General features: G+C 47.4%; 1 long non-coding RNA gene across 1 annotated transcript; it reads right to left on the bottom strand.

The window, feature by feature from the left end:
• Positions 1 to 204: 204 nt before the first annotated feature.
• LOC128590003 (uncharacterized) lies at positions 205 to 4,757 on the bottom strand. Its single transcript, XR_008381171.1, has 3 exons — positions 3,066 to 4,757; positions 2,790 to 2,883; positions 205 to 1,211 (listed from the first exon to the last, which is right to left on the bottom strand). It is a non-coding gene; the product is annotated as an uncharacterized LOC128590003 (long non-coding RNA).
• Between the last annotated feature and the right edge of the window lie 18,477 nt (positions 4,758 to 23,234).

The raw sequence follows: 23,234 nt of genomic DNA, 5'->3' as shown, positions 1-23,234 counted from the left end.
AGAGATGGAGAGACAGAGAGCCTTGAGCTCACACCACTGCCTGATGTGAAAGACCAGCAGGAACTCAAGCTGCCCAGTGAGTAGCTGCGCTTGTCAGCGAGAAGACAGGTCTAATAGTACATCCTGAGCTAAGAACAAATGTTCAAGCTCACACATACGTTATGACTCAGAAATTCCCATTTCCAGATATATATCCTAGAAAATCTCTTTATTTTTGTGCACTAAGAAGCATATTTATGCCAGCATTGATTACATTTAACAAAAGACAGGACAAAGTAATTGAGTGAACTAAATACACCATATGGTGGAAGCTTAGAGAAACAAAGCAAGTCACAGAGGATACAAGAATTTAATAACATTTTAATAATTTTCAGAAATTCTAAAAAAATTCATTGCATAAGGTAAATTATTTATTTATTTATTTTTTGTAGCGACAGAGTCTCACTTTATGGCCCTCAGTAGAGTGCCGTGGCATCACACAGCTCACAGCAACCTCCAACTCCTAGGCTTAAGCGTTTCTCTTGCCTCAGCCTCCCGAGCAGCTGGGACTACAGGCGTCCGCCACAATGCCCGGCTACTTTTTTGGTTGCAGTTCAGCCGGGGCCGGGTTTGAACCCGCCACCCTTGGTATATGGGGCCGGCGCCTTACCGACTGAGCCACAGGCGCCGCCCAAGGTAAACTATTTTTAAAACAAGGGAATAATTTTCTTAAACACCAGAAAGTAATTCCACCTCTTGGGGAAGCCAGAATGTGGGGTGAGAAAGGTGACCCCAAGTAGCTCCGTGGTTTGGGAGATATTCCACACGTTAAGATGAAGGATGTCTCCACAGGTGTTTAGTTCATTAGGGAACTTCAAAGGTTCCCTGCAAAACTACATATTCAGAAGCTGCAAACATGCAGACTTCACCCAAGGACTCATCAGGTCCCTTTGGGGAAGAGTCGTTTCCCCAAAGGGAGCCCCAGTGCTTCAGTGGCCTACAAAAGTGAGGCCCAGCTGTTGCTCTCCCGGCATGAGGACACCTGCAGTTGCTGTCTGTCCTGTCTCCAGGCCCCGGGTTCCCAGAGCAGGCCTCTTGAGGAGACACTATCCAGTGCAGACCCAGAGCACAGCCAACCACAACACAGCTCTTGAAAGCTTCGCTCGCCTTTGATGTGTGTGTGTTCAGATGGCACCGGTCAGCACAAGGCCTCAAAAGAATGTATCATCCTCCTGTGGGGAAGTGGAGAGGGTGTCTCTTAATGAGAAAGCAGGTAACTGGGTTGAATGACACAGCCTTACCCCCTAACTCTGCTTCCAGCACTTGCACTAACTTTTAACTTTGGTCATGCATGAGACTCCCTGCACACTGGCAGCCTGCTATAGAACAGACTTTTAGCAGCAGGATTCTGGCCACTGGAGTTCCATTCCCAGCACTGACACTTGGTGGTCGAGACTAGTCTTCCACAGCTCAGATCACTTGCATTCAGGAACTGGGCAAAGCAGATGGTTTTTATTCTAGTAAGGGATGCAGTGGGTTTCCTTACACAAGATTAGTAGTGAATGTTGGTTTCTGATTCTCTCTATTATCATCTGCAGAAATCTTAGGCACTTCCTAGCATTATCTTCCCTTTCAAGTGAACTGTTTTCACTTGTTATTCCCGAGTAGACGTTCAGGCATGCAGCTGGCTTCCCTTTAAAAGACCTCATCAAATAAACACACCTTTCTCTCCTCATGGTACAGCCCTATGGGATTTTGTCAAGCTATTCAACTAATTGGCATGTTCTGTTTCCGCTGGGGAAATGCACCATTTAAAAGGATTAAACAGGGTTTGTTTTAAAGCTCTTTTATATATTGTTCAAATAAGGCTCTGTGTTTGCTATAGATTTCACAAGATCCTTCCTGCGTGTTTAAACGGATGCTAGTCCACTAGGTACTTGTGGCTGCCAGCTGCTTCCTGCTTTTAAATCTCAGCCTCATGGAGTTTATTTATAGAAGATGTTTTCTAAACCAATGGAGCAAAGTTCTGAATGTAGAAAAGTAAAGTGACATTTGCTTTTCATCTGCAGTTCTGTATGGCAACTCTTTCTCCAGGAGCTGTGCTGTAGGGAGGAATTTCCTGCAAACACTGCTCTCTGTGACATGTGGGATTACCCGAAGCTGGGAAGAGAAAGCAGATAGAGTTCCTGTCATACGTGTAAGAGAGATGCCGTAAATGAGAAGATACAAACCCAGTCTGTCACAGTGAAGGCACCATAGCCATGGGACACAGAAGGTGGGAAGGAAGGATGGAAGAAGGTCGTCAGAGACCAGCTCACATGGGAGGGCATGACAGATATGACAGATGCTTGTGTACAACATACTCATGTATATGACACATGTGTAAAACATATGGTATACATCACATTCTACAATATAAAACTAACATCAATATATATAATTTTAATAAATTCGTGTTTGATCTTTTTTTTTGTTTTTTTTTTTTTGGCCAGGGCTGGGTTTGAACCCGCCACCTCTGGCATATGGGGCCAGCGCCCTACTCCTTGAGCCACAGGTGCCGCCCTCGTGTTTGATCTTTTAAACATGGAGCAGTGCTTAGGAGACCAAGCATGGCCCAGGACGTGAGCCTGATTCTTTCTGTCAATAACCAGCCATCAGGTCTCCCAGGAACTGAGAGATGAGGTGGAGTTGCCTCTAGGGGTCCTCCCAGCCCCGCGGTGCCAAGTGCTGCCAACCCAGCTGCTGAGGAAGCAAGTGCCCCTGAGGCCTGAGGCAGCCTTGGTTGTTTCTGCCAAGGCCGCCCCTCCTACCTGGTGCAGCAGAGTCCCCTCACACCTGGCCTGGTCCAGCTCCAGGGCACAGGCCACCTGGAGACCAGAGGGTCAGCAAAACTCATTTTCTGCTCTAAGAATGAAAACAAAGAAGAGGAAAAATGTGCTCGGTTATAATCTCTAGCAAAAAGCATTTTTAGTTTCATTACAGCACTTATCAAAAGGCAAACTGAAAAAAAGAAATAGAAGTCCCAAAGTACAATAGATGCACACTAAGAACAAAATAGTAACCCCGGAGCTGAGAGAAAAACACACCGTTTTTGAAAAATGCAGGAGATGGTGAAACTTTCCCATTGTGCTGGGCTTCTTTCTAACCATGTGCAAGGAACACATGCTAAGGTCACCCTGGGCGTGGAAGACCCAGAAATACAGATTCTGGCACTTAAATGGAATAATAAAAATGAAGTTCAGTAGAAAATCAAAGCGGTTATCAATCTGCTTTGAGGAAAAGCACACACAGGCTGCCCAGAAGGGGCGCAGATGGCCTCCGACTTCATGGCGAAACTTGCAGCTGGGAGACCACACAGTGTCTGAAGTTCTCAGGGGAAGAAGGTGTGATCCTCTTTTAACCAGCCAGGTGTTCCTGTGAGTATAAACACAGCAGACAATCTTTCCCAAACAATCAAAACCCCGGGGAAATCTATCTTAAAAAAATCAATCGAAACAAAGAAATTAGGGATGATAAAACCAAGGCCAACATGGCATGATTAAAATTCTCTTAATTAGAAAAGATGAAACAAATGTGAGCTTTATAGAGTGTAAATGTGAAGTTTAAGAATTAGAGTTGGAATAGAATTGAAAAGAGAGCTCCTGCATGCCTCACCTTGGACAGCACTCTTAGCCACAGCCCTAATCCCAAGTAGTAAGGGCAGCCGGTAGCCACACCCCCACTTTGCACTCCCTGCCATCTGAGATGGATGGGCACCCCAGTTCCTCCTTTGCAATGTTCCATGCGCCCCAGGACCCATCTGCACCCACCTCAGGGCAGCACCTGACTGTGGGGTGTGAGTCCTCCACCAAACAGATCCAAGGGATGGCCGTCCCAGGTAGAGTGACGGTGGACCTGCCCCAACCCCACCTCTGGTGTGGGGAGTCCCCAGCACCCAACTGTTGTCCTCCTCTTCTTTCCTCCCTCCCTTGCCCTGAGCGTGAGGATTGAGCAGGGACAGAGCTCAGAGCAGGGGGGAGGCTGCTCCCTCTGGCCCAGCTGAGTCCTGCCCCGCCTTGCCTGGTGCTGAGCTGTCTGTGGAGATGGCAGCACTCAGTCACTTCACAGACACCTCTGTGCTTCCACATGGGGCTCAGGACACTTGAATGGTTAACACCGTAACAGCTGAGGGATGAGCCACGCATAGACCATAATCTTCCCAGTTAGGAAATAAGCAGTCAGAGAAAACACATTTTAAAAAGAATTAGTGGCTGGGCTGAGTTTCCTGCCTTCCACCTGCTGGATTAATGACTGTATGTTGGCACAGTGGCAGCCTAACATTTTCAAATAGGAGGACATATGATTAAATCTCTCTTTTGATGTTTTCTGCAAATTACTTCTCTTTTCCCTGCTTCCAAGTTAGAGTCAGAGATCACCACTCTGGAGCTATGAGCATTGCTTCACTGCCAACTTACTCTTTAAAGCACTAATTAGCAATCCAGGCAGCGTCTTGTATCATATTCAACTGACCTTCAACGTTGTGTTCCTTCCTACTTGGAATCACTTCTCCTTATTGTTCTGGGGTTTATGGCTTCTCTCTTCAAAGCCCCTGTGATCTGCCACCAAGCACAGGAAGATCAGTGCTAAAGCTTTCTCACTCCGGCCCATTCATTCTTTCCCAGAGGTTGAAGCTTTAACACGTTCACGTCCTCTCAGCAAACTTACCAATGCTTCTCTTAAGCTAATAGATTATATGCTTTGACAACTTATTATTATTGTTGAAGTGGACTTTAAATTAAGGTCAAAAGTCCCTAAATGGATAGTTAAGTTCACAAGTGAGCAAAAAAAAGGCATAAGAGGTGAGGACATTGTCCCTCCCGCATCTGCTCCCCATGAGTCTGGAGAGGGGCGGGAAGCCTGGGCTCCGTCGGTTCACTGGGGTGGTCACTGATTTCTCTTCTCCTCTCTCCACTTGCTTTATGTTTGGGCTCTCTTTTTAAAATAATTAATTAAATGGTATTACATAGGGTGTCCAGAAAGTTCATGTGCAGTTTAAAATTGTTGGCTGTTTTAAGTTGCACATGAAATTTATGGACACCCTGTATAAACCACGTTGACTTTTTCTTCTTTTTTTTCAAAAAAAATCCCCCACCTGCCTTCCAGGTGAGTCCCAGTTCCTGACCAGGAACCGTGGGCACTTCCTGCTGTGGTCTGGGCACGGATCCCATCTGATAAACAGAGGCGGCCAAGGAAAAGTGTGACTCACGATGTACAGCCCCATCCCAAGTCCAAGGACAAGTGCTTACTGCTCACTTGGTCGTCCCAGTATTGCTACAAGGGCAGTAGTGGTGTGATCCTGATTTTATAAAAGAGGAAACGGGAGCACAGAGCATGTCAGGGCTGGCCTAGGAGAGCCAGGACGAGACCCTTGGGAGCCTGGTCTAGGCTTCCTGTGTGTTACAGACGGCTGCATCCTGGCGACTGGTCAGCCAGCATGGCCACCAGGTTGCTGGCCATATGGCTCTCCTCCCAACAGCTGTGTCTCTTCTGGTTCCTGGTCTTTGTAACTTCTATGGCTACTCAGCCTCCTTCAAGGGGAGCTTGTTCATTCACCCCTCACTCAACCCGTCTCCACTGGCTATTTTCTAAGGGCAGGCATTGCCTGCAGCTGCAGTGGGGGACTTCCCCCATAATCAGTCATGGTACCACCATATGGAATCAAGTTAGTGCTTTTTAAGCCAGTGTTGGGGGCTCACTGTCCTGTACCCCACCGCGTGTGCCTCTCCCCCCAGGACGTGTCACAGCTGCCTCATGGATTTGCTTCTTCTCTGCTGCAGGGCGTGTTGAGCATCCTTTGCAAGGTGGGTTTTTATTTACCGGTTTATTTTAAAGGGTGCAATGGCTGCGGTATGCATCTCTCCTTCCCTCTCCTTATTGTAGATTTGAAGGGAGATGAGCAGCAGTTTGCAGTAAAGGAAACAATTTCCCCTTCCTGCACCGCCTGCCTGCCCAGGCAGCCATCAGTGAGTTAATCGAAGCCCGGCTAGTACCTCCCTCAGGGTGATCATCTTTTCATATTTAGAAAAACCTACTGTTATTTCCATCAGATTATCCTCCTTCCCAGGGACACAGCAGTGATCTTCATGAGGGAGGTAGACCCTGACAAGCAGTGGGAAGGTCCTGTTGGCAGGTGCCGGCTGCGCTCGCAAGCACACGTGGTCTTCCCCGAGGGCTCTGCGGCTGGCTCTGGGAAAGGTGCTGGTGTATGAATGACCTGGGGCTGCCTGTTGCTCTCGAGTGTGCCTGGGCAGGTCTGGGGTCTCTCTGGCTCCTCCGCCCATGGCAAAGCATCCCCCGGGCTCTGGACTGCCTGCTCTGACCCTCCCTTTCTGCCAGACTTGCCACCATGTCCACTCTCAGTCATCACGTTAGTGTCCCACCGCAGCCGTGATGAGCTGCAGTCAGTGTCTTACAGTCCCGCAAGCTGGAAGTCCTAAAGCCCGGGACTGAACAGCTGCTTCCTTCTGGGGAGGATTGGTTCCTTGTTTCCTGCAGAGGTACCTGCATTCTCTTCCTCAGGGCCCTCCCTCCATCTCCAGAGCAGAAGCATGGCATCTCTTCGACCCCTGTCTCTCTGTGTCTCCCTCTCTTCCCTCTCTCTCTTCTGCTTCTATAATCTCCATCTCTGACTGTCTCCTTCGTAAAAACCCTGTGACCACAGAGGGCCTGGCTGACTGATTCAGGGTACTCTCTCTCTCTGTTGCCAGCATCTCATCTGCTAGGTTAGGCCTGTGTTCACAGGATCCGGGGATCTAGACCCACACCTCCTTCCAGAGCATGAGCCAAACCATCAGGCCCTAACTGAAACCCAAGGCCCTCTGAGGACATCACCCCTCCAGGCTGATGTTCAGGTCCCAAATAGCTGAAAGGGTTGGGGGTGGGGTTGCCCTCCCCAGTCTGACTGCCACTGCCCTACCTGGTGCACAGACAGATGGCCTGCCTGGCTGTGCCAAGATCCCCAGCACACCCACAGCTTTGATTGTCAGAGATTTGCTGTCCAACGCAGGGATGTGGTGTCCTTGTGAATGACGGAACAACTGCGAGTCCCTCAAGGCATCCCACACCCTCAGTGCCCTGCTGAGACCTTCACCTTGGACTCTATCATCATCTGGATCCAAGCACCCACTGCGGTCCACAGCCAGCCCTCCCTCTGGTCTCGCACAGAAGGAGCCCTGCCCTGCGCAGTCCAGATGCGTCCCTCACTCAGGAACACTCTGACTGACACTGTCATTCTGGGCATTCTTCTCATAGCAGAGAACAGTAATCCCTGTCTAAGAATAGCATGCTGAAGCCCAGCTGAGAAAAACAACTGTGCTCTAGCTGTATTTTTGCATAATACTATTAGCAGATGTTGTACAATGCTGCAAAAGTGGATACATGACAATCACTCTGCATCCCCTGCAAGGGTACCTTTGGGCATATCATCCACATTGCATAGATTTAAAAACATTTATTTGAGACCAACCTATCAGGAATGTCCTTGGTTCTCTTTAGAAATGGTATATACACTTTGGGAATGGACAAAGTTGTGAATTCTTGGGTCAGTGTTTTCTTTTTTTTTTGAGATAGACCCTCAAAACCCTATGTTGCCTTCAGTAGAGTGCCATGCATCATGGCTCACAGCAACCTCAAACTCTTGGGCTTAACTCTTGCCTCAGCCTCCCAAGTAGCTGGGACTACAGGCATCTACCACAATGGTTGTCGTTGTTTAGCTGGCCGTGGAGGGGTTCAAACCTGCTAGCCCCAGTGTATGTGGCCGGTGCCGTAACCACTGAGCTACGGCCGCCAAGCCAGTCAGTGTTTTATTTTTTGCTTTGACCATTAAGTAGATTTATGTCTTATTCAATAACAGCATAGAAGTATGTGTGTGGGCATATGTGTGCATATGTATGTAATCTGTGTATGTGTCTGTGAGTCTCTGTGCTTGTGTGCACACGTCTGTGCCTGTGTCCACCTGTGGGAGGTGTGGCCCTGTGTGATTGTGCGTGTGTGAGTGTGTAGGCTTTCTCCTGACTCACTCTTCTTTTCCATCATTCCTCTCGGTCCTGACTTTCACATGCTCATGTATTTTTCGTGCCGTTCATTACACATATTCTTTTCTATGGCCTGAATGCTCTGTGGGTCGTGGTAGCTTTGAAAAGATGGATTCTCTGCTGTCCTGTTTTGTGCTTCATTGTGAGGTTTGTTTTCTCTCTCCATCCCTATAGAGCATATGCTCTAATACAAATTCAATTACCAAAAATAGTACAATTGAATAACTCTGTTTTACATGTGAGAAAATGGTGCCTTGGAGAGGCAAAGCCACATGCCTGGAAGAGCTGACCACCGGGCAGTGCGGTCACCTGCAGGTTTCCACCCAATTTCAGAACCCCATCCAGTTCTCTTTTCTGCCCACTGGCATTCAGGAAAATCGCCTGTTACTCTCCCAGCTGCCGCAGAGAAACTATGGGATGATGTTTACGGGGCATGATGTGTGCGTGTGTTTAGGAAGGTGATGCTCTCACACCGATTTGAGAACCTTTTGGCAGGGAAAACCAGGGGCTGCATTGGCCCGGGCCACCATCCTGTGCTTTGTCTAGCCCAGGTACTGCCCAGCCCTCCCAGAGTACAGCGGGAGCCACTGGTCATCACTGGGTAGGCTGCTCACACCAGATGGACTGGACTCGTCTTAGCCCTGAGGGCTTGGAGCGCCCTGGAGAAGCAAAAGGAATCCTGAGTCCACCTGGTCAGTAGAGCAGGAAGGTTGGCCCAGCCTCGGGGAATGCACCAGGAAAGACCCCACCCTGCCCTCAGGGTGACCAACTCCAAAGAGAAGGAAGCAGAAATCACACAAGCAAGCATAGGGCTGGGACCCAGCAGTGTCATTAGTTTCTCCCGTGATTGAAAACCAAAAAGCCATATTCTTTTGGTGATCCCTTTACTGCTCTGAAGGAAAATTTCTAAATCAAACATTAATCTACTGCTTAAAGTGCCTGGTGGGTCCCCTCTGTCGTGGCTCTCAGAGGTGCAGGGACAGACAAGCTGTTTCCCCCGCTCTGAGGGAACCCTACGAGCTCCTCATCTGGGGACAGCCAGGCTGGGGCTGCAAAGTCCCGACAAGCTCCCAGGGAACAAACTTCCCTCCGGCGGGTCTGGTTCAGGTCAGCATGTGAGCAGCCAGAAGTCGCCCATGAGAAGACAAGAGATGAACAAACTGAAAATCAATAGCTCTTCTGAGACTCATCATCAGAGAACTGAGGTCTCGAGACAAACCATGGCCCCCCCAAATTGGAGGCAGAGGTGGCTACAGAGAACCACAACTCGTTAGAGTAAAGATCTCCACACAACCCAGGCCCAGTGCAAACAAGTCTGGGAGGTCCAAACCCCAGGGCCAGTCTTGGGCCCAGAAGCTCAGCCAGTGAGTCCTGAAGATGTTGGGGAGAACTCTGCTGGGCAGACTGCCCCGGGCGGGTCCTTCCCCTGAAGCCCTGTTCACACTTCAGGGTGAGGGAGAAGCAGGTCCAAGTCACACTTTGAATTGAAGGTGATGGCACAGAACACAGGGCACAGGCCTCACCCTGGGCCAGAGGCTGCTGCCCTGCACTTTACTAAACAAAATCTTAAGGCTCCCCCTGGTGACTAACTAGACCCCCTCTTGGCCATGGGATCCCTAAAACTCAGTTGCTAGCCTTGAGAAAGGAGATCAGACAGACTCATCATGTCCCCCTCTCTCCTTAGAGATGTCCTCTGTGGCTCATCATAGCCTACGGCTCTGCAAGACACACTGGCAGGTCCTCAATATGCACAACAAACCACTTTGTCTAAGCAAATGTCTTTTAGTTTGTCTCTGATTAACAGACCCTTACCTTAACTCAGCATTCCTTTCCACTGACTCCTGGTCTTTTATTTATTTATTTATTTATTTTTTTTATTAAATCATAGCTGTATACATTAATGCAATTATGGGGTACAGTGTGCTGGTTTTATATACAATTTGAAATACTTTAATCAAACTGGTTAACATAGCCTTCACCGCATTTTCTTAGTTATTGTGTTAAGACATTTATACTCTAGCCGGGCGTTGCAGCAGGCGCCTGTAGTCCCAGCTACTCGGGAGGCTGAGGCAAGAGAATCGCTTAAGCCCAGGAGTTGGAGGTTGCTGTGAGCTGTGAGAGTCCACGGCACTCTGCCGAGGGCCATAAAGTGAGACTCTGTCTCTACCAAAAAAAAAAAAAAAGACATTTATACTCTACACTTAGTAGATTTAACATGTACCCTTGTAAAATGCACATAGGTGTGGTCCCACCAGTTACCCTCCCTCCACTCATCCTCCCCCTCCCCTCCCCTCCTCCTCCTCTTTCCCCTTCATCTTGGGCTGTATTTGGCTTTTAGCTTTCATATAGGGGTGTGAGTGCTTATATATTGGTTTCATAGTAGGGCTGAGTACATTGGATACTTTTTTTTTATTGAGACAGAGCCTCAAGCTGTCACCCTGGGTAGAGTGCCGAGGCATCACAGCTCACAGCAACCTCCAACTCCTGGGCTCAAGCAATTCTCCTGCCTCCACCTCCCAAGTAGCTGGGATTACAGGTGCCCACCACAACGCCCAGCTATTTTTTGATTGTAGTTGTCATTGTTGTTTGGTGGGCCCAGGTTGGATTCGAACCGTCCAGCTCAGGTGTATGTGGCTGGTGCCCTAGCCGCTTGAGCCACAGGCACTGAGCCAACATTGAATAATTTTTCTTCTTGAGATACTTTGATAAGGAGAATATGTTCCAGCTCCACCCATGTAAACATAAAAAAGGTAAAGTCTCCATCTTTTTTAAGGCTGCCTAATATTCCATGGTGTACATATACCACAATTTATTAATCCATTTGTGGATTGATGGGCACTTGGGCTTCTTCCATGACTTAGCAATTATGAATTGGGCTGCAATAACCATTCTGGTGCAAATATCTTTGTTATAAAGTGATTTTTGGTCTTCTGGATATATATCTAGTAGAGGAATTGCAGGATCAAATGGCAGGTCTATTTTTAGATCCCTACTTGATCTCCAAACTTCTTTCCGAAAGGAATGTATTAGTTTTCATTCCCACCAGCAGTGCAGAAATGTTCCCTTTTGTCCACTTCCACGCCAAAGTATATGGTTTTGGGATTTTGTGATGTGGGCTAATCTTACTGGAGTTAGATGATATCTCAAAGTGGTTTTGATTCGCATTTCTTTGATATTAAGGATGATGAGCATTTTTTCATATGTCCGTAGGCCATGTGCCTGTCTTCTTCAGAGAAGTTTCTATTCAAGTCCCTTGCCCACCCTGAGGTGGGATCACTTGTTCTTTTCTTGCTAATATGTTTGAGTTCTCTGTGGATTCTGGTTATTAAACCTTTATTGGAGACATAACCTGCAAATATCTTCTACCATTCGGAGGGCTGTCTGCTCGCTTTACGTACTGTGTTCTTGGCTGTGCAGAAGCTTGTTAGTTTGATCAGGTCCCAGTAGTGTATTTTTGGTGTTGCCTTAATCACCTGGAGGGTCCTCCTCATAAAATCTTCTCCCAGGCTGATTTCTTCAAGTGTTTTCCTTGCACTTCCTTTTAGTATTATTACAGTTTCATGTCTTAAGTTTAAATCTTTTATCCAGTGAGCATCTATCTTTGTTAATGGTGAAAAGTGTGGATCTAGTTCCAGTCTTCTACAGGTGGCCAGCCAGTTCACCCAGCACTATTTGTCTCAAGGATGGTTCAATATATGTAAATCTATAAATATAATACATCACATAAACAAAATTTTAAAAAAGACCATATGATTCTCTCAGTCGATGCAGAAAAAGCTTTTGATAATATCTAGCATCCTTTTATGATCAGAACACTTAAGAAAATAGGTATAGAAGGGACATTTCTTAAACTGATAGAGGCCATCTACAGCAAACCCACAGCCAATATCATATTGAATGGAATTAAATTGAAGCAATTTCCACTCAGATCAGGAACTAGGCAAGGTTGCCCATTGTCTCTACTGCCTTTTAACATTGTAATGGAAGTCTGAGCCATTGCAATCAGGCAAGAGAAGGTGATTGAGGGTATCCAAATAGGGTCAGAGGAGATCAAACTTTCACTCTTCACAGACAATATGATTGTTTATCTGGAAAACCCCAGGGACTCAACTACAAAACTCTTAGAAGTGATCAAGGAATACAGCAGTGTCTCAGGTTATAAAATCAGCACTCACAGATTTGTAGCCTTTATGTATACCAACAATAGTCAAGCTGAGAAAACAGTCAAGGACACTATTCCTTTTACAGTAGTGCCAAAGAAGATCAAATATTTGGGAATTTACCTAACAAAGGATGTGAAAGATCTCTATAGAGCACTATGAAACTCTGAGAAAAGAAATAGCTGAAGATGTTAACAAATGGAAAAACATACCATGCTCATGGCTGGGAAGAATCAACATTGTTAAAATGTCCATACTACCCAAAGCAATATACAATTTTAATGCAATCCCTATTAAAGCTCCACTGTTATACTTGAAAGACCTTGAAAAAAAAAATGGAATCAGAAAAAACCTTGATTAGCCAAGACATTACTCAGAAATAAAAACAAAGCAGGAGAAATCACACTACCAGGCCTCAGGCTATACTATAAATTGATAGTGATCAAAACAGCATGGTACTGGCACAAAAACAGAGTGGTAGATGCATGGAACAGAATAGAGAACCAAGAGATAAACCCAGCTATTTATTGTCATTTGATCTTTGATAAGCCAATCAAAAACATTCAGTGGGGAAAAGACTTCCTATTTGACTCCTGGCCTTTAAGACAAAGCCTTACTCTTTCAGCCAATTGTTAACTAGAATATTATTAAACCCACCTATAACCGATGGGTCCCTGCTTTGCGATGTCTCACCTTTTCAGGCCAAACCAATGTGTGCCTTCCACCTATTGATTTATGACTTTACCTGTAGTTCCTGTCTCCCTGAAATGTATAAAACCAAACTGTAACCCACCACCATGAGTCCACCTGCTCAAGGTCTCTTGGGTGTGGCTCTGGGTCATGGTCCTCAAATTTGATTCAGAATAAACCTCTTTAAATTATTATACAAAGTATGGCTTCTTTCCGGTGGACACAGGAGACACACAAGAACAATGGCAGGTCTCAGCCCTTACTTCAGAGAACTGTCTTTCCTGTGCTGAGGTTACACAGCTTAAATCATTTGGTGCACACTTAGCAAATCACCCTGTGAGAGCCCTAAAAACCGAAGTTTACATGCGAGGAAACTGGAAGCAAACGCCTTTCTCTTCTTGTCCCATTATTGCTAAGAAAATGTTGCCATCTCTGCATGGTATTCATAAGCCCGCTGTCTTAGAGACCAGCAAGTCTTCCCTTTAACAACTGAGTGGGGGCTGCCCAGACCCTCCCATCCATAAGCACCAACTCAGGGCATCCTGGGACAGCACCATCCTGCTGGTATTCCCAAATGCTGTCAGCAACTCTGCACAGTTGTTTATAGAACCCTCCTCAAGTCAGCCTGCTGGGACTCTGACTGCATACCTAGAAATGCAGAAAAGAACCAAGGATGTACCATGCACCTCTGCTTGCTTCTGGCAAAGTGAACGTGTGCTTGGCCCTCTGCCCTTCTCTGGTGGTGCCCAAGCACACAGCTCACTCACTGCTGGCCCCACACCCTTTCTGAGAGGGGGCTAGTCGGCAAGGGAGGCTGTGAGGAGGGGGCTCTGCCACAGAAGGCTTTTTATTTTCACTTTTTTCCAACCAAAATTCCATCTAAAATACATGTATCATTTGCCTGTTACCACTGTGAAAAGTGTTCTTTGAAACTGATACTGGATTAAGCATACAAAAATAATTACTGTGTAGTTTGCCTCAGAAATGGTGGTTGTTTGTTATTTGTAGCATTCTTTGGAAGATATTCTTGGTAAACAGCAAATGTCTCTATGCACACAGAGTATGCAGTAGTAGTATTTTGGGGGTTTTTTGTTGCTTATCTTATTGAGATAGAGTCTCACTTTGTCACCCTCAGTACAGTGCTGTAGCATCACAGCTCACAGCAACCTCTAACTCTTGGACTCAAGTGATTCTCTTGCCTCAGTCTCCTTAGTAGCTGGGACTACAGGCACCTGGCTATTTTGTTGTTATTGTTATGGTTGTTTAGCAGGCCCAGGCAGGGTTCGAACCCACCAGCCCCGGAGCATGTGGCCAGCGCCCTAACCACTGAGTACAGGCGCCCAACTTTTATGGAGCATTTTGATTTTGCCCTTCTTGTTACAAATTGTGGCACCTACCTGGGCCAACTTCCAGGAGGAGGTGAACTCCCAGACTCATTCATACTGTGGATTTGGGCACAATGGCTGCACGGCAGCCCCTGCAGGAGTGAACAGGGCCAGCTGCTGTCTTCACAGGGCTCCCTTCAGCCCGTCGTGTGCAGGCAGCATAGACACCTCCTGCTGCTCTGTGAGGCACAGGGCATGAGCCCGACTGCTCTGATTCAAATGGAGCAGCTGTGCTTTCACTCGCTTTTCATGTTATCGGATAGTCCTGCCATCCAGGGCTTAAAAGTCACGCAGGAACCCGCAGTCTGAAGCGGACTTCCAAGCCAGTCTGCACAGCTTCAGTGGAGAAAGACATGTGACAACAGAGGTGTGCAGGTTTGAGCTGAATGAATTGAGCTGAATGAATCTGGGGGTGGGGGTGTCCTCTGTCCGGTAGCGTTGACAAGTCCGGCAGGTATGCTGGGCATACAGCCTGCGGTTGTGGGATTGTCTGTCTAGACTTGCGTAGTTAAAGAGGCCCTGTGCTCCTGAGTCCATGGCACACATTGATCCCCAGACTTAACCCCCAGAACTGTGCAGACAGGATGGGGCCTGAGAGTCCACGCTTCAGGTGACTCCGCTGCCCCAGGCTCCCCAGGCCCTGGGAGAACCATCCAGCAGGTGCCTGGAGCTCCATGGTAGGCGCCTCCCACTCCACATGGTGTTCCCTTCACATCCAAATGTAGAGCCTCACTTAAAAAGAACAGTGGTTACTTCTGAGTGGTGGGATTATGGACGGTTTGCAAATGTGTCTCCCTTGGGCTTGTCTGAGCTGTCTTTTCTATATCCATGTACTAATTCAACAAATATTTATTAAGCACATAATATACAACGTCTACTATATTGTTTCGGTAGTAAAATAATAGCAACTGATAATTTAATAATATGCTAATTAAAATAGAAATACAACCGGGAAACCTGTCTGCTGTCTAAGCAATAGTTGTAGAAAGACATTTTTACCCAATTTTGTAGTTTTGTGCTTGGTCCCTTCCAGAGAAATTGTATTGTGTGGATGTCCCAGGAGCCTGTTGAGCCCGTGTGGTCAGCAGTGAGCTGACATCATTTTATGTGCTCCCTTTGAACCGACACATTTATTTAATATTCATGTAGGGTGAGGCTTTTTCCTCTGCCGCTTCATCTTCTCACCTTTTCATTTTCTGCTGCCTCATTGCTCATTCTTCCCCTGCACTTGAATCTCTAGCTAATATGGGAATAGCGTCATACAAAGCACAGACACTGGGGGCAAGTCCTGGTCATAACATTTTACAGCTGTGTAGAAGAGGTAAGGAGAATGTCCAAGTTCAGCAAGCAAAGAAGCAACAGGATCTGCAAATATCTCTGTCATCCTTCTTCCTACATGCTTTCAGTTGCCTTGTGTGATGAAGAGAATATTCTGGTCTAGAGCAGAAGTATGCACGGAAAAATTCACCCTATTCATTTGTTCTTCATTCACTCATTTATTCACCAAGGATCTGTTCAGCTTCTGTTACATAGCAGGCGTGATGTCTGGGAGCTGGGGTGCAACAAGAGGCCCTGATTCCTGCCCGGGCACAGCTCGTGTCCTGGGGGTGGAGACAGAAGCAATAAATACATAGAACACACAGTCTGCCAAAGGGTAAAACATGAGCCAGTGCGATGGGTGTCTGTGGGGGGATGCTGGAGTGCTAATTGAAATGGCAAGGGTGGTGTAAAATCAGCCGTTCATCTTATTGGGGACCACCTTACTACCTGTCCTTCTGCTTCTACGATTTTTTTGTTTCAGCTTTGGACAGTTTTATAACAGCGTGTCAAGGAATGAATCGTTTTTGAGTTTATCCCACCTGGGGATAAAATGTGATGTGTTTAACTTCCTGGATGTAGAGATTAATGCTTTTCTTCAAATTTGGGAAGTTGAGACCTCTACTTCTTTACACGCTCTTGCCCTTCTCTCTCTCCTTTCCTCCATGGACGCCCCTTATGCACCTGTTCGCCCCCTTCATGGTGTCTCATAGGTCTCTGAGCCTGCGTTGGTTTTTCTTCACTTCTCCCACCTCTTCTGCAGCTGCATGTGGGTATGTGACTAAGATGTGAGTTGAGGTGTAGTATTGGACTCTCAGAAAATCTCCTTAAGAATGGGAGAAGTAATATGCCCTTCTCCCTCTTCTTTTCTGATGCCTGGAATGTGCATAGAATGGCTGGAGCCCCAGCAGCTACCTTGGGCATGAGCTGACACTGAAGATGCAGACCACACATACCGGAGATCTGAACTCTGATGGTGGAGCTGCCATGCTTTTGGACCGCCTATTTCCACACTAGCTATTTCTGGACTTCTTTTTGTATGAGAGAAATACAATTCTATATGGTTAAGCTATTGTTATTTTGGGTCTTCTGGGATAGGCAGCAAAACCTATTCCTAACTCAAATATCACAAAAGAAATAAATACTGTGGTGTAAAGTTATACAAATCGGCAAGACGCTATTGGTTGCAAATATTTGGTGTTTATAAATTTTTCAGGGATTCTGATAATATTTAATATTAAAAATGGTGGGCTGCTTCCAGTTTATCTCAAAGAGAAAATGGCTCTTTATACTATGTAGACCTACTGTCCAGTTACATGCAAACTTTGCAAAGCAATAGTGCTTCAAAATTTTCTGTCAGGAAACTATAATTTGAATTATTTTTCACAGTTTTCCTGTAAATGCCCCCCAATTTTAGTAATTTCTGATCACTGCGTCAAATTATTACTCTGTAGAAACTCCAAATATTCCCATCAATGGTGTCCGAAGTGCTTCACAGAGCTGCTGTTGATCACCACGTCTCAGTGATGGCCAGCTGCAGCCTTTGCCTTCCTTCAGTTCACTCCCCGAGGCATAGCACAGAGTTTCTCATTGAAAGAATGTTTTCAACACAGAAGTTTCGATCTGTTGCACATCACTCTCCTTCACACGGCCATAAAATGTTAGGCCCTCATTAGTACTACACACACTCATGACACTTACCTTGTCCTGGGTTTTATGTGGGAGTAAAAGTAAAGAGAGTAGAAAGACTGAGGCAAAAAAGTATTTTTCTGTTCTTGGCTTTGCTTAGCCCTGGAATTGGCATGCGACACCCAGAGGGCAAGCTTCTGGTCAGAAGGTGGCCTGTCACAGGCTGGAAAGTGCTTCCCTTGCTCACAATTACCGGGCACACCAGCCCTGGCTGTCCTTATGCAAGGTCCTTCCTGGTGCACACAGGGAAGATTCCAGCCCTCACGCAGACTTGTTTTCCAGACCCTGCAGGAGTCAGCACTCCATGGACTCTGGAAATAGCTGTCAGCCCTTCAGATGGAGCTGCAGTTTTCATCTGGACACAGAAGCTGAATTTTTGTGTCCTGATTTTATCTTTTTCATGTGTGTCTTTGGCATTTTTCTCTAAAAGGTAAAAACCATTTCCAAGACATTTTCACCCATTCTATTCCGCTTTCTTTTCTGAGGTAGTAAGGATCCCTACTACCCTGTTTCCCTGAAAATAAGACAGTGTCTTATTTTAAGGTGTGCTCCCAAAGATGCGCTAGGTCTTATTTTCAGGGGACGTCTTGTCTTTCCTGTGAGTAGGTCTTATTTTCGGAGGATGTCTTATTTTCGGGGAAACAGGGGAGTTGGATTTGCCTTAACTTCTTTTTCTCCCATAAGTTACTGGACTGGCTAATGCAACCCATTACTCACTTCATCACCTTATTACTCATAACTGAACTAGAACTAATTTTCCAAAAGCACACACCACATTATCACAATGACTTGCTGCATCCAAGATGCATTAAAAATACTGCTTTTTCCGTTGTCTCTGGATTTTTTTTTTTTTTTTTTTTGCAGTTTTTGGCCAGGGCTTGGTTTGAACCCACCACCTCCGGCATATGGGGCTGGTATCCTATTCCTTTGAGCCACAGGCACTGCCCATCTCTGAATTTTTTAATTCAATCAAAATCAATACATTTCTGCTGGCAAAATTGCTGAGAAAAACCTATGCTGTCTAACATGCAATTTTTCCACTTGTTATCTTCCACTTACCAGCTTTTTATCTTTCTTTTTTTGTTTAGACAAGGTCTCACTCTGTTGCCCAAGCTGGAGTGTAGAGTGGAGTGATGTCATCATAGCTCACTGCAGCCTCCAATTCCTGAGCCCAAGAAGTCCCCTTGCCTCAACCTCCTAGATGGCTGGGACTACAGGGGCACACCACCACACTCAGCTAATTTTTTTTTCTATTTTTAGTAGATACAAAAGCAAAAAGCAAAGTCTCACTTTTGCTCAGGCCGTGGTCTTGAACTCCTGAGCTCAAGCAGCTCTCCTGGCTAGGCCTCCCAGAGAGTAGGGATTACAGGTGTGAGCCTCCTCACCCAGTCTATCACCAGCTTCTTTATTGAAACCCTGGTGACTGAGCATTTTGGCAGGTTGTCATCCTTTGCACAACACGATTTGACACATGAAAGCACCTTTGCCTAGATGTGTTTGGGAAAACCCAGCAGCTACGGTTTGCAGTAGGCATGGCCCTTGGGGTGCTGGGGCCAGCTCACACTGCCCTGTGGGAATGGGCCAGGTGCATCCCTCCTGGCCCCTCATTCGGGGTCTCTACACGCCAAAAATCAGCAAGCACTGCACACAGGGCTTCTTTGCACCCTGCCCCTCTCTGAAGAGCTGCTTCCCAGCTCATCCCTGGACATAACCCCTGTCACCAAAGCATGGATGTTTGGTCCTCCCAAACCCACATGTTGAGATCCTCCCCACAGCATCATGGCATCGGGAGACTGGGCCTTTGGGAAATGATGATGTCCCAAGGGTGCAGCCCTCTCAAATGAGATCAGTGCCCTTATAAAAGTGACCCAGAAAGACCCCTGCACATGTGAGGACATGTGAGAAGGTGCCACTATGAAGGAGGAAGCTGCCAAACCTGCTGGTGCCCTGGTCTGGGACACCCCAAGCTCCCGCTGTTGTTCACGTGCCGCTGAGTCTCAGTGAGTTACAATAGTCAGGGCTTCTCAGGGCTCCAGAACGCCTCTGCCCTCTGTAAGGACAGTCCCAGGCCATTTGGTCAGGCTCTGGGTGAGCTCACCACTGTCCTCCCCAACCTCTGAGGCTCCTCTCGGCTTCCCAAGTGCCCACCCCAGCCACACACTCCTTTAGCACCTCTGTTCAAGCAAGCATGTCCCTTCCCTCCATGGACCAGGGTCTCCTCCTCAATGACAGTCTGCTTCAGGTGGCACTGCGCTCCCAGGGATAGTGACCTCGTCCTCCTCAGTGACCCTCTCCCACTCAGGGACCCATGTTCCCCCCACAGGACCAGGGTCTCCTCCTCACTGACAGTCTGCTCAGGGCAGCACTGTGCTCCCAGGGATAGTGACCTCGTCCTCCTCAGTTACCCTCTCCCACTCAGGGCCCCATGTTCTCCCCACCCCCAGGAGGTCTTTTCTGGCTTTGCCCATTCACTCACAGGCTGTCTGTGTCCCCTATGGACACCGCTGGTCATCCCCGCCCCAGTGCACAGCCCTGATGGGGAGAAGACTGGGTCACCCTAGGGTGAGGTCCTGTTGACAACATGTAGCTGCCACACCAATTTGCAGCGTCTAGCACTGGAGGGTACAGGGTGTTCTCTGGGATTCCAGGATCAGATGACAACAGAGGGGGAGGGGATTGGGTTGGCGGCCAGGAGCTTGGCACTCCCTGGTCCTGTGATCCCTGCCCAGGGCTGGGCACATGTCTCTGGGGCAAGGGCCTTGTGTGCAGTGAGGCATCAGACCGCATGACAAAGGCCTCCTTCAGTCCTAAACTCTATTGCTAGTTCATCTCATTGCTTGGGGCTCACATAAGGCAACACAGAAACAAGATAAGCCCATGTCACCATGGAAATAACCACAAACATGATGAGCTAACATGATCCTGTATCTGACATGACCATCCTCTGCACTTGTTCCCCAGTGTTCCTGGAATGGTCATGCCTCCTGGATCCAGCCTTTCTAGCATTAGGCAGCAGCCTACGGGTTGCAATTCTCTCTCCTGCATCTCCACAGTTAGACGTTCAGGGCTCCAGCAATGTACCTGCCTTCACAGAGCATTCAGTCTTTATGGGCAACAGACTCTTTTTGTAAAGCCGAAGGCAGGGCTGGGCTAATACTTAAATAACTGAAAGAAGTCATAGATTTTGTGATTGTCTGAAGTTCCCAGGAGGGTGGAAGGAAGAGGGAACACAAAACAAGCATGGTTAGCAAGAAGCTTTGCACAGATGGCTGGGAGTCAAAGTCTGCCTTCTGGTGTGTGCCCACCCCACTTTCAGGCAAGAAACTGGGACTCAATCAGAGCTTAGCATTGCTCAACCAGAAATGTAGATGGCTGTTCTGAATCTGCTACACCCTCCTCCGTGTTCTAGTTCTGGACAACTAATCCCTGCTCCAGGGAGAGGTCCCTTGAGCTATGGCATTGTCCATGGCTCAGCAGAGAGGGTTTCAGAGCCAAAAGTGGAGTTTTACCCATAAGATTCTGGGCTGCCTCCTGGTCCCTGCCTAACTGAGTCCTGCATTGTTAGTTTGGTGAGTGCGGAGTTTCAACAGTTGGGGGCCGAGCTGCGTGGGAGAGGCCTTGTAGCCTTCTAGATCCAATTCTAACCCCTTATTCAAAAGATGAAGAAATCAAGACCAAGAGATTTGAAAAGCAAAAGCAGACAAGCTCCCTGAGCCCTGTCTCTTGCCTTTGGAATATGACCCTGCAGGACCTTTCTGGCACCTTCCCGAGAGTGTTTCTGTCAGAGGGCTGGCTTTCAATATACATGATATACCTCCGTAGACACTTACACAGTCACCACCCCATTTGGCACCCTGCGTCTGCTCAGGTGGTCATCTCAGTGCTCAGACATCGGTATCTTAGTGCCCTTTTGGGGTCTGCCAGGAGAGCTCACTCTGAGACAGGATTGAGATTTTACTCTCCAAGCTCCAGGCCAAGGTGGTTTTGCTTGGTTGTTTGTTTTTTAGTTCTTAATGGCAGTATTAATGCAGCATAAAAAGCAGGAGTGGTCTTGGATAAAGACTCTATTAGACATGCTATGCTCTGTATCCCTGAGGGGCAGGGACCAGCCCAAGGACATGAATCTGGAGCCTGGAGGGGACATCCAGGTTGTCCTGAGAGTCAGCAACCATACTCCATCCACAGCCTGGGGGAAGGGGTAGTGGAGCCCATTAGCCCAGGATGCAGCAGGTCCCTGTATGGGTCTCCCCATAATGCCCAGTGAAGCCTAGCGACTAACCAGGACTGTCCTCAGCTTCCTGCCCTCAGGGACCCTGGCTTTGAGGAAAGAGATGCAGCAATCACTAAATTTCCCCAACTCTTCAAACTCTGTCAGTTTGGATTACTTTAAGAAAAATAAATATAATTTCTTTTCATTTGCATATATACACCTCTAAAATGAATTGAATGCCAAAAAAAAAAGAAAATCTCTGTGGTAAGCAGGGACTGTTTTCATGGTCATTATTTCCTCAAGCTGACCATCCACCTGGGCTACTTCTCCACAACCGTCAGCTCCACCACATGTTCAGAGGAGGGTTTCACCAACCCCACTGGTGTGTTCTCCTCCGCCACTGGTGAAATGCCAGAGGCATGGAACATGTTGGTCCTCACAGACAGAATTAGGTACGGCTCATGCACAAATGGGGCAGATGTACACTCAATGGGGCTGCACCACTTTGGGTTTGCTGTTACCCTGGATTCTGAGAGTTCTACTGTTATTCTATGAGTTCCTGTAATCCTGCAGAATCCTGCTTTAACTCTTTGGAATCCTGGGTTTTTTTTTTGCAATTTTTGGCCAGGGCTGGGTTTGAACCTGCCACCTCTGGCATATGGGGCTGGCGCCCTACTCCTTAGAGCCATAGGCGCTGCCCTGGAATCCTGTTTTTATTATGTGGGTTCTGATGTTATTCTCTGGGTTTGCTGTTACACAGTGGGTTCTGCTATTGCTTTACCTGTTCACCAGCTAGCCAGTGGAGTCCTTTACAAGGAATTGTGTGAATGCTAGTAAATTAGGCCAAATTTAATATTTTGACAGCCCCTATTGTGTCGGTGGGGTCTTGACTTCTCCTTATTTACCAAAACTCCATATGCACTGAACCTTGACCCCAAAATCACAATCATAGCAATTTATTTGCACATGACTCTCCATAAGTGAAAAGAAACACACATTAACATGGGCATTGGACCTACATGGAATACCAAACTACTGGAAATAAATGCCCATTCATGAAAACTGAGTAAACCGTGACACATTCACACAAGGGAATAATTTGCGACCATGGAAGTCAGGGAGGGAGAAAGGAAGGAAAGAGAGCAAGGAGAAAGAGAGAAACTGGGTGGGGGCGAGAGCCAGGAACGGAGGAGGACACAGGTGGTCAAACTGGGAATGTGCGAGCAATACTGTCTACTTCAGTCCACAGTCACTTTACATTATTTTTAAAGTATGTAGTCCAAAAACAGTTAATAATTACAAAAATATTTTCCAAAATAAGAAAGCCTACTACTCCCACCGGCCCACTCCCCTCGGCGCTGAAGCCGCTCCTACAGGAAGCCTCCAGCCTTCTGGAAAGATCTGAACAAAATTCTAAATTGTTTAGAGAGTGCTGGAGTCCTAACCTCTAAGCGCGCGGTACGTGCGTGGCGTAGGCGCTTCTCAGGAAGCGTCTCCAGCCCCGCTCGCCCTGAGAACCAAGGGCTTCGGACCCGCGGAGCGCGACCCCCCAGGCCGCCGTGCCCCTCCTGAGCGCCCACGCCCCGCCCCGCCCCATCCCCGGCTGACCGGCCCCGCTCCCCCACCTCTTCCCACCCCTCCCCCACCACACGCAGCAGGGCGGAGCCCACGCGAGCGCCGCGCACCTCCCGGACCAGTTAGCAATAACGCCCGGCGACCTGTCTCGGCCAAT

Source organism: Nycticebus coucang, chromosome 7 (assembly GCF_027406575.1).
Source record: "Nycticebus coucang isolate mNycCou1 chromosome 7, mNycCou1.pri, whole genome shotgun sequence".
Taxonomy (NCBI): domain Eukaryota; kingdom Metazoa; phylum Chordata; class Mammalia; order Primates; family Lorisidae; genus Nycticebus; species Nycticebus coucang.
This window is presented reverse-complemented; position numbering and strand designations above follow the sequence as displayed.